The sequence below is a fragment of the Corvus hawaiiensis genome, chromosome 1, assembly GCF_020740725.1.
Source record: "Corvus hawaiiensis isolate bCorHaw1 chromosome 1, bCorHaw1.pri.cur, whole genome shotgun sequence".
NCBI classification, from domain to species: Eukaryota; Metazoa; Chordata; class Aves; order Passeriformes; family Corvidae; genus Corvus; species Corvus hawaiiensis.
Window position 1 is genome coordinate 66,075,823 of NC_063213.1, and position 14,927 is coordinate 66,090,749.

At 43.8% G+C, this 14,927-nt stretch overlaps 1 long non-coding RNA gene across 1 annotated transcript; it reads right to left on the minus strand.

Moving 5' to 3' along the window:
- Positions 1–4,309: 4,309 nt before the first annotated feature.
- LOC125335235 lies at positions 4,310–14,652 on the minus strand. The gene is made up of 3 exons (XR_007207390.1): positions 14,642–14,652; positions 13,793–13,794; positions 4,310–4,411 (listed from the first exon to the last, which is right to left on the minus strand). It is a non-coding gene; the product is annotated as an uncharacterized LOC125335235 (long non-coding RNA).
- Between the last annotated feature and the right edge of the window lie 275 nt (positions 14,653–14,927).

The following is a 14,927-nucleotide window of genomic DNA, read 5'->3' on the forward strand; positions in this document are numbered from 1 at the left end:
CCACCATGAGGGCCCATCATGCCCTGATCTGTAGAGGCTGGCAGATGCTTAGCATGTCTTAATGGAGGAGGTCTGAAATATTTTAGAAACTACAGAGCAGCCCATAAGGCTTGAACCAACAATTTCACATGGCAGATTTGGGAAGGGACTGCAGCTATGTGCATCCAGCACTTTCACATGCTGGAGAGATGTGGCAAGTGCTCCTCTTCACACTTAATGAGCATGTTCTTATCAGAAGAGAAGCCTAACATCTAAGAAACGAAAGATGAGGACAGTGGAAAGAGAAAACCAAACTGGATGGAAAGAGCGCCACACATGCACATTTGAGTCCAGGCAGCTTCTTGCACCCTCTTCCATCTCTGTAATTATGGAGGGGCTGCCAGGATCCAGCCTGCAATAAAAGGCATCTGTTCCTGAAGTGAAACCCAGCACTTAGTTGCTAACAGCACACAGTAACTCTACATATCAGTGCAGAGCAGGAAATGAAAAACGCTTTTTCTAGCAATGTTATGATGGCAATTTTAGGTAGATGGAACATTAGCAGCAGATGCCAAGCTGGAAGTTGGCCACACCATTGGCTTTCAGAAGCAGGTTTGGTCTTTGGAAGCTTTTCACAGGCTGACAATGCTTCAGAAGGGTCTACTTTTGTCTGGGATTACAAAAATCAATTGCATCACTTGTGCACAGCATGAATGGTTACCATGTGGACAGCCTCTTCAACCAACTGGCATTAATTCTAGGTTATCTCATCAAGGGTGCCACAGGAAGCTTCCTCCACCTTTGTGGTGCAGTTTGTCAGAAGATGATTTCCATTTTTAAACTCAGTTTTTCTCATTCAAAGAAGAATAGATTATTTTTCTCCCAATAGGCAAAATTAGTTTGCTCAGGGAAGGTTTGTGTGGTAAAGTGGTAAAGTGTCTTGTGAGCCATTTCAAGGCTTGTGCACATCACCTATGTCACTGTAGTGGTGCATCTCTTGTCTTTTAAATTTCTTTAAAATGGGTCTTGAGCTCTAACTACCTTTCCATCCTTCTTTCAGTGCAGAAAACTGTACCAGGTGGCGGGAATTATAGTTCTGCCAATGTCAAACCTCCTTGCCATTGGTAAATCCTCAATCAAAACAGATGCATTTCATACATGAATATCACTCAAGGTACACCAGAGCAGAGGGGCAGGTTTCCCAGCTCAGCCCACGTATCTTCACTACAGTCTTTTGGAATAGCAGAGACAAACCAAAATGTCCTGAAAGCCATCTGGCTTCAGTCTGGGGCAGCTGCCTAACTTGCTAATATGAAGTTAGCAGAGCACCTTTTATATCCTTTTATCTTCTCTGAGGGTGGCATGAGGATTAAGACTAGGACATCCTCACCACTAGTCAGTGCTTGATTGCTGCCCTCAGCCTATTTGCTTCTCCTTTCAAACTACTCTTGGGACCACCAGCAGTTGGCACAAATCAAAGAAGCTTTCAGACTCCCCTTTCGGTTAAGAAACTTGTTTTGTCCACTTCTGGCGTAAGATTCAGAGAATGGGCATGGTTTAAAAAACATTTCCCTTTTCTACTGCCTCCCCTCCTCCACCACCACAGTTATGCCTTGTATCTGCTGCTGAGACTTGGGACACACTGCTTGGCAATTCCACGGTGAATCAAACATGTTACACAATGATTTGATTAAAGAAATCATTCCTCTTCAACTGAGACATCATTATGTCTTGGATCTGCACAAAACGCTTTCCAAACGATCTTTTGTCCAACAGTCCAGAGCAGCTGTTAATATTTAAGGAGCACCAGAAGTTACTAAGTGTCTCTAAAATACCTATGGGATTTAAATGTTCCCTGTGAGGTCTACTTGATAGACTCATTGTAATTTTGACTGGGCCATAGGATTGATTCATCTGCCCCTTGAGTATTTCCTAGTGCATAGCAAAGAAAAGGTAGCAAAAATATATTTCCATACATATGCATGACACACATATACCTTATGTAACATGTATTTCCATGTGTACTGACATATAAAAATGCAGTCAGAATGCATTTCACACTGTAAAGTTCACCACTTAGCAGTTGGGAAACACCACGAGAAATGTCACCTGTGCGGCATAGTTTAAACCTGTGTGGTGAGTACCGGAACCCAACATCATGTTGTGCTCCTTTGCTCTGCATGAAGGCCACCCCATGTTCTGCGTGTTGCTGAGGGTGGGACCCCAGTGAAACAGGATCAGATGTGTTTTGATCACAGCTCATCCCAAGAAAGAGTCACTGCCCTGGCACTACCACCAGCTGCTCATCACCCCTTCTCTACCAGGGACATAATCACATTTTCTGATCTGCCAGCACAGCTCCATCTGTAGTCATTTCCTAACTCAAATTCTGTCAAATGATCCAGTTTTTTGGGGGGGCAGCACGGGGGTGTGTGTGCTTTTAAATGGCAGTCAAAGCAGTGCCCACACTAAGGCAGATCATTTTTGCGAAGCCAAGGAACTGTGAGATGTGCTCTTCTACCAGCAGACCTAAGAGGTCAGCAACCCGTGAGACAAGATCCGCTGCAGCCAGAAAATTGTGTGTGATTGCACCATTAATGAGCTCCTGTTCAATATTTCTTTTTGCCATATTGCTCAAGGCATGATACCAAAGTCTTGTAATGGTGCCACTCAAACCCTGTGGTGGAGACAGCATTACTAATATCCATAACACCCGCCACTCTAGTATCACAAATACCCATTTGTTCATTAATTTTACATGCCCAGTTTGATTTTTATTTTCAGAAGCTTTAGCATTATACAGCACTTTACTTGACAAGGGAACAACTTACATTGACTTTTGCTGCAAACATAAGCATCAACACCTGAAATCTGGATACACTATATAAGAAACACACTCGCTTAAATAAGCTGTCAAACTGTCAAAGCTTGATTAACATCATATAGGAATTAGAGCAGAACCAAGATACAGCTCTGACAAACTCTAGTCTCCGTCCTCAGTTCTTTGTCTCGTGCAATACCCATTTGCCAATTTCTATATAGAACAAGGAAGGGGACCCTGCATCCGTCCTAGAGCAGATCCGTCCTGTGCCTCCAGCAGTGTCCTGAGGAAAAATGTATGTATGATTATGCAGTTAAAACTGTAAGTCTCAGGGCTGAGAGCATTTTGCAACCTTAATTTTAGCATTGCCCAAAAAGTAGGGACTTAATATTTTTAAACATTAATAAAGAAAAATTAAAAAACAGACCACTAAGTTTATAAAAACACACTGAAAGCCCAGAAATGTGCTTCTGTTTTCTCTCAGTACCCCAGCACACAGGAGCCTTCATACTGTTCTTGAAGACATTACCCACTTGAGCTAAAAGACAACTTTCACTAGTGTTTGAGCATTGCCTGCTGTATCTGATGGGCTCTCAGCTGGTACTCATGTTTGTGTCTGTGTGTGTAAATACCACAAACACACACACACACTTTGCCAGTGGATTTCAGTGCTGTTTGCTGACGCTGTAGGAACCGAAGAAATACATGCTGCAAGAGGCACATAGAGTCATAGAATTATAGAATGGTTTGGTATGAAAGAGACCTTACAGATTATATGTTTCCAGCCCCATTGCTAGGGGCAGGGGCACCTTTCACTTGACCAGGTTGATCAGAGCCCCATCCAGCCTGGTCTTGAACACTTGCAGGAATAGGCCAGCCACAACTTCTCTGGGCAACCCGTTCCAGTGCCTCACTACCCTCACAGTAAAGAATTTTTCCCTAATATCTGATCTAAACGTAGTTTCTTTCAGTGTGAAGCCATTCTCCCATGTGCCCTTGTAAAAAGTCCCCCTCCATCTTTCTTGTTCATTCCCTTTAAGTACTGGAAGGCCACAATTAGGTCATCCTGAGCCCTTCTCTTTTCTAGGCTGAATAAACACAGTTCTCTCAGCCTTTCCTCATAGGGGAGCTGCTCCATCCCTCTAATCATCCTGGTGGCCTCCTCTGGACTTGCTCCAACAGGTCCATGTTCTTCCTGTGCTAGGGACGTCAGAGCTGGATGCAGCACTGCAGGTGGGGTCTCACCAGAGCAGAGTAGAGGGGCAGATTCCCCTCCCTTGCCCTGCTGCCCACACTGCTTTGGATGCAGCCCAGGACACATTTGGCTTTCTGGGTTGGAAGCACACATTGCTGGCTCATGTCCAGCCTCTCATCCACCTGCACCCCCAAGTCCTTCTCAGCAGGGCTGCTCTTGAGCTGTTTGTCCCCCAGACTACCAGGGGCTGTCCCACCCTAGGTGCAGGACTTTGCTCTTTGTCGTGTTGGACCTCATGAGATTCCTGTGGGCCACTTCTCGAGCCTGTCTAGGTCCCTCTGGACAGCATCCCATCCTCCAGGTGTGTCAGCTGCACCACTCAGCTCAGTGTCATCTGCAAATTTGCTGAGGAGGTGCTCAATCCCTTTGTCTGTGTCATTTATGAAGTTATTACATAACACTGCTCCACTGAGCACCCCTGAGGGACACCATTTATCACTTATGTCCGTTGAGACACATGCACTTCTGCTTTTCCTTCCTGAGCTTGATTGACTCTGTCCCACCCCACTATGATGTTCCTGCTTTGATTCTTTTCCATTGGCACTCCTCAGCCCTATCCATTTCTCCTTGTCAGCTGAATCCCTTCCTTCCTGCCTTCCTTCCTCCTTTGGGCTGTGACTCCCCATCTGAGGCTCTTTGCCAAACTACACGTTCCTCTAGCTGAGTCTCTTCCTCTCCTCAGTCCTTCTGCGTCACAAGCATCCCCATGCTGTACACTCTCCCTGGCCCTGACGAATGCTCTGCCTTCTCCCTCCTTGCCCAGGCAGTTCCAGCTCTACCCCAAAGCTTCCTCCTAAAAATTCTCTCAGCCCACCAGTGTGCCTCTGTAGACCCTTCATCCAGTTTCAGTCTTCTGCACTGACTACGTTCCCCTGTCCCACTGTTGTTCTGATTTTCCATACAGTCTCGCATTGTTGAACCAGTTCTGACTCTACTCTCCCAGCTCCCATACTCATCCTCCTTTTCCATTTCCTTATCAAGCTTGTCATCTTCCTTTTAGCTTCCTTTGTCTCAGTTATCCCTTAAACCCCGGTTCTCAGACTCCTCTTCCACAACTTCTCCTCTCTCTTGGAACTACCAACTGCTTGGCTGGTAGCATGTGGATGGATTACCAAAGAATGGAAGAAGGGGACACAGTTGGGTTTTTTCCCTTCAACCCAAGGCCTGAGTTGGAGCTTCTGCTGGCTCTGTCCTTACACACATCTTAACCTTATCTCAGACACCTTAAGGTGACCTTAGCATGTCAGCTGCACACATAAAGTCTTTTGATTGCTTTCAACTTGAGAGTTTAAGCTCCAGTCCTCAGGGAATGGCAGGCTAGACCTTGGGGTCAGAGACCTGGCACTTACACCACTATAAAAATAGCCAGGACTATCTTTATCCTTCTCATACATTACTATAAAACCTGTATTGAGTATCAGTATCAGTTATCTGCCTGTACTTATATTAGACACTACAAAATATGCTTCAAAGGATGTACAATCTAATTAGACCAAAAAAACCTGCCCAAAAAACTAACCAGAAAAAAAACCCCAAACATGGATGGAAGTGCTATTGCCTTAGCATAATTTACTAGTTTTGGACATACTCAGGGAATGCTGATGGCTTGCTCTGCAAGGCCATTTACACAATGCTCTGAAAATCCCCCAAGGTTCCCTCCTGAGCAAGTGCTGAGAGCCTGGAAGTACGCAATAATGAGCTCCTACCAAAGAGCTCACACACTTGCGCAATTTGTGATGGAAAACACGCCACACTGACCCTCTGCATTCACATTCCCTTCACTCCTGCTGAGCTAGCAGAACAATTCAGGCAACTTAGGACTTCCCTTCCCAACCAGTGAGGTATGTCCACATTGAAGGTGAGGCTCAGTACATTGCAAGGGACCAAGTGAATGGGCTCTGCTGGGGTCTCTGGCCTTGTTCTTGGGGGCTGGCAGTAATAAAAAGCAGCAGGAGCATGGGGAGCTGGGACACAGGAGAGCAGCAAAGACTCTGTCTGGCAGGATGAAATGGGAAATTTCAGCTGATATGGGCAAAGGTGGAAGTTATCCACTGGGGACCAGGGCCAGGAGAAGTGCTAAGAGGCTGGCTCCAAAAACGTTGGTAACCACTGGCCTAGAGACACTGGCAGCTTGCAGTAATTAATGCATACCATTACCTCATGGTTTTATGCTTCAGATACAGATTAATAGTATTCATTCAAAGAAAGAATGACATCATCTGCATAAAATCCTTTCCAGTGTCATACAGTATTCTCTTGCTCTCTGATTATTGCTGGTCTACTGAATTAGTGATGGTGTTTCAAATTTTGTTCTACATTTTAAAAAACCTAAGTCCCTCAATCCTCCATTCAAGTCTGTTTTGTAAGAATTGCCTTAATGGAGAAAGGGACTTTGTAACAAAATATTTCTTCCATCTTCTTCACCTCCTCATTCCTCCGGCAAACTTTCTGCAGAGGTTTTGTCTGTCTTCACAACCGGAAAGGAGGTTGTAGTGAGTAGGAATCAGTCATGTTGCGGGTACCAAGCAGTAGGATATTAGGAAACGGCCTCAAGTTGTGTCAGAGGAGGTTTAGATTGGACATTAGGATGTTGCCCAGGGAAGTGGTTGAGTCATCATCCCTGGAGATACTTAAGAGAAGTGTAGATGTGGCACCTGAGGACATGGTTTAGTGGTGGACTCAGTAGTGCTGGGTAAATGATTGAGCTCAATGATCTTAAAGGTCTTTTCTAACTTAAATGATTCTCTGATTCAGCCTTCATCCTGGCAGGGTCATCTGGGGGCAGTTTGCACACTTGTGGGACCTTTTTTAGAGGAAAAACAGTCATTAGACTCCTACACACCATTCTGCGTAGGCAGCACAATCTAGCTCTGCAATTTTTTGATGCCACTGCCTTATTAAAAATAAATAATCTCCAAAGATAACAGGGCAAAGGAAATAAGACAGACAATATTCCTTTGGATAAAAAGTCTCTCATGTGCTCATGTACAATATCAAAGTGCTGCCTGAATTCCAGAGCAGAGTGGTTATTCCTCAGCATTTTCACAAAGCTTCCATTAAACACCATTTAGGTTCACATGCATGTGGCAGGAGAATAGACCCAAGAGTACATATAAAAACTGAATGAGTTAAACAAATTCTAAATACGTTACTGCTTTATTTGTCTATTCATTTTTCAATCCATTTCTAATGTGAAACATGCAATTAAAATGTTGTGCTATCTGAAACAATAGGCAGTTTACATACAGCTGTCAATTATCACAGAAGGTGCTGGGAAACATTCCGTAAAGCTCTGTCTACACTATACAAAAAGGAAATAACAGCTGCAGCTAAGCAAGCAACATAATAATAATTTCCCTGAAGTCATCTGCTTGAATTTTCAAATGAATTCACCATGAGCAGGCTTAAGTTCAAATAACATTCCTTTTCCAGCAGCTTTCTGTCAGTTCAATAGCCCAGACTCTTGTGGAAAGGATACTTCCAGGACCTTAGAGCTGAGACGATTTTCTGTGTGTCTGATTATTGTTCCCTTCTGTGGCTTGCAGACACACTGCATCTGAATTCATATAAATGACAAATCTCTGTCTTTAAAAGGAAGGGGTAAGGCAATTCTTTCTATTATTTCCTCTAAAAAGATACTGTCTATTTAGAAACGTCTCTCTTCCAGACTGAACTTCTCTTAACTAACCTAGTCCTTTCATGTCAGCGATCTTTCCACTGTTTACCCAGTGTTTATATACCACTCCCATAATCTCTTGCAGCATTGGTTTTGACAAGGTAAACAAGCTAAACTCTTCTGGTATCCTCCCATAGAAAGTTTCTAGATGATCCAGCAAACCAACCAAAAAACAAACAAACAAAAAACCAAATAAGCAAAAAAACCCCCCAACCTGAACAAAACTAAAACAAACTAACCAATTAAACAAAAAAGATCATGAAAGCAGACCTGTATCCAAACCAACAGATGAAGGTTTCCATCAAATGTCTGTCACCTTGCAAATAATATATAAATTCTTCGTACTGTTTTGTGCAAGAAAATAGACTGGCCCAATGCTCCTGAGGGAGTGAAAAGACTGTATTCTTTAAGCCCCTGGCTGAACGTCAGCATAACCCAGTGCATGTTAGGCCTGTTTTTCAGAAATGTTAAACACCATCAACCCTCCTTGACTTCAGGTGAAGATGCTCAGACAAGGTCCTTAAAAGCATGCTTTGGCTCTTGAGGTAGGTATAGAATGAGTCTGTGTTCACACAATAGTCTAATGCAGCATCTCATGTCCTCAGGTACGTTCATAGTTGAGAATGGTGGCAGCCTCTCACATCCTTAGAAACCCTTTTTGCTCTTCCAATCACTTGGCACTCTCAATCTCTGAGTGAATCACAAGTGGTCAGAAATTGTCTGAAGGAAGTATTTTCTGCCTGTTGGAGAAAGTTGATTCATCCACACTAAATCTTCTGAAGAGACTGATTACAGAAAATGTCCAGTTGTTAGTGCTGTGTGACCTTGTGTCTTCAGAGACTTTTGCTGGGACTTGTGCTTGGGTAATGGATGGATAAATGAAATCTGCATGCTATAGATGAAACAGAGGTGAAGCACTGTCTTTGGTAAGGGATTAGATGGGTCACTGGAGCTTTCAATAGATTTAGACAGTGTAATAGATATGATAAAGAAAATAGTGCCAAATGGCATCATTTTGACTGTTTATTATTAATGTTGGATGAAATAAGGGGTTAGGGCTTACAAAAAGGAGAGGAAAACTATTGGTCCATGTTGTAGGGTCAGGTCCAGAGATAAGAGGCTCTGCATTTCTGAGAGCAAGACCCCAGAAAGCACTCAAAAATGTTCAGCATGATGAGAAAACTGAGGCGTGGTATGGCACACAGACATGTTATTGTTTTGCCTAGATCTGTATTTCTCTTGTACTGCCTAAAATAGTGTTGAAGGAGCTGTAAGGGGGAGGATTGGGATGTGGTTGGAAACCTCATGCAAAGGCTGCAGTATTCACTTCAGCTATCATGTGTCCCTGAGGAGGCGGCCTGCCAGAATACCCACAGAGCTGGTGCTCTGGGAAAGAGTTTGATTAAGCCATCAGGGAGTTTCTGAGACCTGAGACTGGTCTCAGGATCCACATCATCAGCAGCAGACCATTACATGGAGGTCAAGTTCACCCTGACTAAAGTTCTGAGTTGGCACCAAAGGCAAATCAGCTACAAAGTTTTTGCTCATAAACTTGGCACTCAACTCCAAAACTCCTACTGAATACCAAGGCTGATGGAATAGCAAGGTCCCAGTTCTCATAAGGGAATGCTCAGAGAGGGTCTGCACTTGGGGAATACATCTAGAAATCCAAAGACATGAAGCAAAGAGATACAGCAGACTGAACCAAATCACACAAGAAGGAGGGAGAGAAGGGATACAACACCAAGCTCTCCAGAGATCACCATGTGGACTGCTGGGGAATGATGAATTGAATAACTGATTTGCAGCCTTGCAGCTGCCTGGGAAAATGGGAGACCCTGTGGTTTTCAGGCTCACTGATCCCAGTCCTGCCAGTCACATGGAAAGCCCCGGGATGAGAGACTGAGGGTTGCCAGCACCCTCCCGTGTTCAGCAGCCTGCCAGAAATGCAGTGACCCAAGGGTTTTCCCTTTCATGGAAAAAATGTTGAAATTTAGGTTTCATTCCAATTTGAAATGAAACCAGATTTTGCAATATCAAAATCCTCCACAAAATGAAATGACTCTTCATAGCACAGCTTTACTAATTGATCCAGACTGCATGTAACTGAGAAGAGCCTGCTAAGCAGGTGTTTCAATCAGAATTTCCTGGTGTGTCACTTCCAAGAAGACAATTAACTGCAAAACTGATGGCTGCAGTTTTGCAGGAAGGCAGCAAGAAAACAAATCGGGCACAGCATCGGCGCAGTGTCACACGATGTCTGGCTGCTGCTGCTGATGTGACAGCTTCTCGGGAGAGGTCTGTTCACAGGCTGCACCTTCCCTTTTTGGTGCTGCTGACACACCTAGACCGTGAAGAGAGTCTTTTCCTCGTGGACACAGGCACAGTTACCTTGGCTTAGAGGTGTTCACACTGCAAGTAGCAAACCTACAATTGGGGTTAGCTGAGCTCACCAGTACAAGCATCTGATTTAAAGTGGACAGGAAATATAAACTGAGGATGGAGGAGCTCTGTAGATGAAGGAACATTGCATCAAATGTTTTTGCACAGAAATCAGTTCTGCTTATCACCACTAAGCTAGGCACATGGCTTCAGTTTTTACAGCAGCTGCCCAATTTACCTGCTGTGTGGGGATGATAGGACACTCGGCCGTGAGGAAGATTCAATTAATTCTACTCTGCAGTTAGTTTGGTAAATTCATTTGATAGTCTGGTCTGAGCGACACGGTGTTATTGATATCTGCAGGAGGCACAGGAGAATGCTGCAGAGTAATATTTCTGAAACAAAGGCTCTAAGACATGATTGAGACAATACAGTTTCTCCTTTGTACAAGATGATTACTTCAAACTCACTTCTTTTTCAATATCAAAAGCCAGTGGCGTGAGGATGGGTTAAAAATTCTTATTTTTACTATTTATTTTACTGGAAAAAGGTTAGAACAGAATAAGCATAGACTTTAAATTATGCTTTTCAGAAAACACAGCTTACAAAACAAAGAAATAGGCTTGTAAGGCTTTTTTCATATTTTCACCTCTGGAACAAATCCTGAGTTTAACTGGGTGTGTATGTTGTCCTTGCTGTTGTGTTTCTGTCTTTCTGGCTGTTTTCATGCTATTAATTCATTTACCTCCAGCAGTTACAATAAAGTGGACAATCTTCTTCCCCAAAAGAAGAGCAGAAATGGGTCCCTCTTGAAGGAATTCCCCACCTGAGGAAACTGAGGCACAACCTCTTCCTTCAAGCCACCCAAACACAGGGAGAACAGATTTTCCACAGATTTTACATAAACCATTTGAATTATTTAAATAATAAAATATATTAATAATAAAAAATAACTTACTACAATTTAGATTATTCTTGAGACACCCAATGACAACGTGTCCCAGATCATGTAAAACCTGTCAGTCTGTAGGTGTTTATAAGTATAGCAGCCCCATTCTCCATTCCCCTCCAAATTCTGATTTTCTGGATGCAGTTTTGCAATGAGAGCCCCAGCTCTGCAGCCCATACTTAAATCAAGCACTTGCATTAAACCTGGACCTCTCTGCTGTGGCACCCAACTTGCATCAGTATGGCCAAGGCAAGTGAAAATATTCTCCCAGCAAGGTTTTCTGCAGAGAGAAAAGAAGAAATCTGTATTGAACAAAGTAAGCAAGAACATATATTTGCAACTTAAAAATCAATATTCTCTGGGAACTTCACCTCATCCTTAAGGTATCTAATTACTCTTGTGAACTTCCATTCACGGTGACATGTAGTGTTGAAGGCAGGAAAGCTAATGGGAACTGTTTGTCTTCCTTTATCCTGCAGAAATGTCAGGTTTAAGAGTTGCATTTGTTACAAGCACACTCTTTCCTTCAGGACACATTACATATTTAATTCACTTAGTATCTTGCTACCAAGATAGTTACAGTTTGGTGCAATACACATCTTTTCAGTGCAGTCTAGGATCTCATTTTACCTATAAATAAAGGACAAAAAAAATTCAAGGGAGTGTTTCTCTTTGGCCAAGATAGTAAGGCACACAAAATCCAAGCCTGGTTGTAGCACACTCCTCTTCTACTCTACCAGAACACACAACCATTACAAAAAAAACCCCCAAAAAAACACCAAACAAAAAAAAACAAAAACAAAAACAAAACAAAACAAACAAAAAAAAAAAAAGAAAAGCTCAGTGATTAACACAGTGAGCTCATTTGAAAAACATCTGAAAACTTTCTTGTAGAATTTCCACTGACCTGCTCTTTCATACCAGACATCTTTTGTTCCCCTCCTGTTTAGGCTGCAAGCTGTGAGTACTTACATGAGAGTAGTAGTTCACACTGGAACAGGAACTTTTCTTTGGGGACCTTTAGATGTCTGCACAAGGTGTGGAGGTCTTTGGTTTGTCCAAAGAGGAGTTCTTGCAGGACAGACCAATTTGCTTTAATCAAGGAAAAGGAAATGCAGCTACCCATTCACTTTTTTTTCCTATAATTTTGTTTCAATTTAACTTTACACTGAGTGCTAGGCAAAATAAACATCTCCCATGGAATTTTAATGAATGAGAGAGTGAACTCCAGAACTTTACAAAATAGGTAAATAAACTGAGAATTCTCTCAGGTGTGCCAGTGGAATTCTGGAGTAGTCCAGATGAAATTATTAAAGTAATTCCACACAAAGGCGTAAGTATGAGCTAGGTTCCACGGTGCTAGAAAGGATCAAAGAAGAGGAATGATCAGGTAGGAGTAAGAATGATGGTACACAGACTTTGTCACAGTAGCATAAGAATGAAACACAGACAAAGGGAATCAGCCACCCTCACTCACACACAGGGCTGCTGCAATACTGGAGAGTGTTGTTACTTGGGTGAAATACCCGGCATTGCCTTATGGGGTGTGCATGCCTGCAAAGTGTTTTATGTGAGACCTATCTGGCCTGGAGGGAAATTCCTGCTGCCCCTATATTTAACTTGCATTACAGAAGGCCAATAAAATTCCCCTTGGATTTAACTGTCTCAGTAACAACTGCCCAAAATTAGCAGGCAGCCTTTTTTTTTTTTTTTTTAAAGAGTCTAGAGCAATCTGAAGGAATTTTACTAGATTAAATAATATTTACCCTATGCTAAAGTGGGATGTCTCTTGAGAGGAGCCTGGTCTGTGGCTGGGAATGGGGTGTGAAAGGCATCTGGACCCTCACAAGTGACCTCCCCCTCTGGATCAAGCAGTGTGGCCAGGCAAGGGCAGCTGCCATGCTGGCCGCAGTCTGGGAAATGTTCCCAGCTGCATCACTTCCTGCAAAGTGGGGAAGGTGCTCATGCCTGTGTCTTATTTCTGTAGCAGCATCCCTGGACACCCTAACCCACCCAAGGATGGGCTGAATGGGGCTTTGAGCAGCCTTATCTAGTGGATGGTGTCCCTACCCTTGCCAGGGGGTTTGAACCCGAATGTCTTTAAGGTCTCCTCCACCCCAAAGATTCTGTGATTCTGTGAAGAGGCTTTGCACCAGGTGCATGCCAAGAGGCAGCTGTGCCTCGCTGGGGCAGGGTGAGGGGCAGAGATCTGCAGCAGCAGGAAGATGTCCACCAGCACTTACAGGGCAACACCAGCCTTGGGAGCACAGCTGAAGCTTCCCCACTGCCACTTGTGGGGGGCAGACTGCAGCTCTTCCTTGTCAGCTCTTTTGCTCCCTCCTTCAGAGGCAAGCAATGTGCTCACCAATTCCTTCCCAATTCCAGTTGTGGAGCTGCTGGAGGTGATGGTACAGGGGAGGATGTCTTGTGCTCCCAGCTTGTGCTACGCTGCACCTCAGCTACACTGATGCCACCAAATTACAAAACTGGTGAGGTGGGCAGAGACTTCTGGAGATCGTCCAGTCCAACCTCCCTTCTCAAAGTAGGGACAACTACTACAGTTTTTGAGAGCCATTTTTAGTTGGGCTTTGAAGGATGGAGATTTCACAACCCCCCTGGACACCTATCCCAGTGTTCCACTTTTGGAGCGAAGGAGCTTTTACTTAGGCTTAAATGGATATTCCTTTGTTTCAGTGTGTGCCCATTCTCTCTTGTCCTGTCACTAGGCACCACTGAAAAGAGCCTGTCACATCTTTCCTTCAGATATTTTTACACACAAGGCTCATCTTGAGCCTTCTCTTCTCTGCATGAAACAGTCTCATCTTTTTCAGGACAGAATGCAGGTGCAGGGCACAGCCATACAACCATACTGACCAGTCAACAGTTTATACACGACCTCCCCTTTTTATATCTTTGCCCTGCTATTTTCCCACTTTTTTTCCTGCTAAAATCATCTAGCCCCCTCCCTTGTACTGCCTATTACATAACCTAATGCACTAATATTGTTGTAGAAAGCTATCAGATTGTTCCTGGATGAGTTTTTCCATTAACTTTCTGGGGATCTAAGTGAGGCTGACTGGCCTGTAGTTCCCCAGACCCTCCTTCTTGAAGACAGGGAGCAACATTTTTCTTTTTTCTTCCACTCCCAAGGTACCTCTCCCAAAAGCCAGGATCTTTTAAAGGTTATCAGGAGCAGCTTCACAATTTATCAGTCTGCTCCCTCAGTGCCTGTGAGTGCACCCTGCCAGGTCCTATGGTCTCAAGTGTGTCCAGTTTGTTTAAGTGCTCCCTAACCCAGTCCTCTTGCACAGTGTACATCTTCCTTGCCCTGGGCTTTCCCTCTGGCCTCAGGGCCCTTGGATTGCTGAAGTCCAGTCTTACAGTAAAATCCAATGGGAAGAAGGCACTGAGCTTTTCTATGCCCTTTGCTACCAAGTCTCCTGCCCTTCTGCCCCATACAGCACCAAGCCCATATTTTCCCTGGTTTTCCTTTTCCTATTAATGTACTCAGAGAAGCTATTCTTCTTACCCTTCACCTCCCCTCAAAGATTCAACTCCATATGGGCTGACTTTTCTTACCCCATCCCTGCACCCTCACTCTGTATTCCTCCTGGACCACCTGCATCTGCTTCCACTTTTTGCGTACTTCCTTTCTACATTCTAATTTGGTAAGGAGCTCCTTGCTCATCCATGCAGATCTCCTGCCACCTTTGCTTGATATCCTGCTCATTGAGATGGACCATTCTGGTGCTGGGAACAGATGATCCTTGAAAATCAATCAGCTCCCCTGGACCTCTCTTTTTCCCCAGGGATGTTTTCTGTAGGATTCTTCCAAGCACATCCAAGTCCAAAGCCTGCTATCCTG